Source organism: Cebus imitator, unplaced genomic scaffold (genome assembly GCF_001604975.1).
Source record: "Cebus imitator isolate Cc_AM_T3 unplaced genomic scaffold, Cebus_imitator-1.0 Scaffold21, whole genome shotgun sequence".
Lineage (NCBI taxonomy): Eukaryota > Metazoa > Chordata > Mammalia > Primates > Cebidae > Cebus > Cebus imitator.
This window is the reverse complement of record NW_016107336.1, coordinates 6164658-6167659: the sequence shown is the minus strand read 5'-3', so window position 1 is coordinate 6167659 and position 3002 is coordinate 6164658. Positions and strand designations below refer to the sequence as shown.

Sequence of the window (3002 nt, the reverse complement as noted above, 5' to 3'; positions counted from 1 at the left end):
CCTAGTATTGGAGGTAGGGCCTGTTGGGAGGTGTTTGAATTGTGAGGTTGGATCCCTCATGAATAGCTGAGTGCCATTGTTGTGGAGTAAGTGAATTCTCACTCTTAGTTCCCGAGAGAATTGGTTGTTGAAAAGAGCCTGGAACTCTCCAGCTTTCTCTGCCTTCCTCCCTCTCTCACCATGTGACATATCAGCTCCCTTTCACTTTCTGCCTTAAGTGGAAGCAACTTGAGACCATCAGAAGCAGATGCTGGCATCATGCTTCTTGTACAGCCTGCAGAACTGTGAGCCAAATAAACCTCTTTTCTTTATAAATTATCAAGCCTCAGGTATTCCTTTATAGCCATACAAACAAACACAGTGCCCAATTTTAAGGATCCCTGGACTGAAAGTAACAAGATCTCTTACTAGTTACCTGAACAATGAACAAAGACTCCCTACTTTCTCCACCTATAGGGCACAATTTTATATATAAAATAGAGATTGAGTTAGAATTAATTGCACACTTTCATCCCTCAACTCCCACCTCATGTCCATAACAGACATGTCTAATTCATCAGACCAGACTTCCCTGGATGAGAATGATGGACACTTCTCCATGGTCCTTTCCCTGCTCCCTCTCACCTTTGTCCTTTCATTAGTGTTCTTACCTGGTTAAGATGTTTCCAAACTGCGGAGAGAAAGATATCTTCCTTCAAACCCCTCTTGTCTTTCAGCTATTGCCCTATTTCTCTTTTCCCATCCCAAACAATCTTAAATGAGTTTTCCTGTCTGCATTTGCTGTCTCCACTTGCTTACCTCACTCTTCAAACTAGTCCAATCCGGAGTCATCACTCACCACTGCATCTAAGCAGAACTGACTTCGGTCACCAAAGATCCTCTTGTCTTAAACATAAATGAACATCTCTTAGTCCTTATCTTACTTGGCCTCTCTGCATCATTTTAATCCATCTGCCTTCTTGAAATAACTCTTTTCCCTCTGATTCCAGGATACTATGCCTTTCCTCACAACTCTCTAGCAGCATGTACTGATTATTTTTTTCTTGACCTCAGAGCTAGATTCATTTTCTACACTTCTCCAAGTTGATGATGTTCTAGAAGGCTGATCCATCTCTGTGGACAGCATCAAGGAGGTCCCTTGCCACCTGACTTCCCATTGATTTGGCTGCTGTAAGGTAACTGCTTTCTGCTCCAGGGGGAAACCTAGAAGGGGTTGAGGTTATCTTACTAAGGCTGTGGCTCCTGTCCAGCAGCCGTCTCCTGAAGCTACAGTCACACCTCAGCTCTGTCTACATTTTGGTAATCTCTCTCTCCTTTCCCTTGTCCCTTTCAAACCTAACATTGGCATATTTCCACCGCCACCTCTCTTGCTATCACATTGTCCATTGTTGGTTTCCCTAAACTCTTTCTTTCATTAATCTCCCTAATTGCCTCATTTGCTTGTGCCATTTTTTCCTCCTAGAACTGTGATTATCTATTCTCTCTTTAGATTCCTGAACTTTGTTTACCAAGTGTCACATAAATGTGACACAAATGTATACTTTTATATTCTTAGAATTGTAAAATGATAAATGCTTCATTTCAAAGCTTGAAATATATTATTAAATTTACTTTGTGGTGCTGTTTTAATCCATGGATTCGACTGGGTGTTTCCAATAGATACAAAGGCAAACCAATAATCTTGGAAAATTTAGTGTGGAATTCTTATTTTTAGGGTGGTATATAGCAGTAGGTAAAAAAATAATCTCCCTAAAATATTGGTTCCTAATTTCTGAAACCTGTAAATGCTACCTTATATGGAAAATGGGCATATGACAGATGTACCTTTCAGCAATAACATAACTTAAGCGTATATCCTGAGAATGACCTGGTATAACAGACTCACCTGACAGCAATAACTTAACCCGATACCCTTGGACTGACCCTGTGGTCTAAAAAGAATATGTGTGTGGAGTCCGAAGCTAAGGAATCTGGAAGTGTCCAGCCCAGAGATTCATTCCTTATCTGTGAGGAACATCAGAATCCCCTTTCCATAGAACATGGGCCATACAAGGGATTGAAGCCCTTTGTTTTGAGTTAAAAGTTTGTGAGGTGTAGGCTGATACAAGAAAGGTGTTGAGCGAAAATGCCATATAAACCGTATGTTTTTCACAACTGGTATCCAGCCCACTGACACTGGATCACCCTGTATACAAGTGGCTTCAATAAACCTTCTCTCTCATTCACTGGCTCTAGATCTCTTCTTCAGCCCATCAAGCATGGTGTCATTCCTATTGATGTCAATAAAGGTCTGGCACGACAAAGGGTCTTTTCAGAGATGGTTAAGAATCTTGCAGACTATACTTTCAGGGATCGTTTCTATAGTTTGTTACTAGAGAACTTTCTCTGAATGTGTAGAGCACCAGAAATCATGAGGAAGAGGCATAGCATTCTCTCCTGAGCATGAAGCCAGTTTTTGGCGTTGCTTCAATGCAACTGCCTTCTGCCCTTGATGATCATTCTTCTCTCCTCCCTGGAGAGGAAGAGTAAGATGATGCAGTCTGAGTGGTTTCCTGAAAAACAAACGAACAAACAAGAATCTTGAGATGAGGAGGTTATCCTGATGGGCCCTTAATATGGTCAACAGTGTCCTCGTAAGATGGAGGAGAGGGAGATTTTGACTACAGACAGCAGAGGAGTTGGTGATATAACCTCAGAGTCAGAAATTGGAGGAGTGATGTGACCACAATCCAAGGAATACTGGCAGCCACTAGAAGCTGGGAGATGTGAGAAATGAGTTCTCCTCTGGAACCTCAGGAGAGAATGTGGCCCTGTGAGTACCTTGTGCTCAACCCAGTGACACTGATTTTGGACTTATGGTCCAGAACTGTGAGTGAATATATTTCTGTTGTTTTAAGTCATGAAGTTTGTGATTATTTGTTCTGGCAACCATAAAAAACTAATACACAGGCCATACCTATAACTCCGACATACTTAAGGCCTTGGGCTCAACACTCTTCATC

The 3002-nt window shown here is 41.6% G+C and overlaps 1 non-coding gene across 1 annotated transcript; it reads left to right on the top strand.

The window, feature by feature from the left end:
* Nucleotides 1-2333: 2333 nt before the first annotated feature.
* On the top strand, nt 2334-2549 carry LOC119470078. Its single transcript, XR_005198953.1, has one exon. It is a non-coding gene; the product is annotated as a small nucleolar RNA U3 (small nucleolar RNA).
* The last annotated feature ends 453 nt before the right edge of the window (nt 2550-3002 follow it).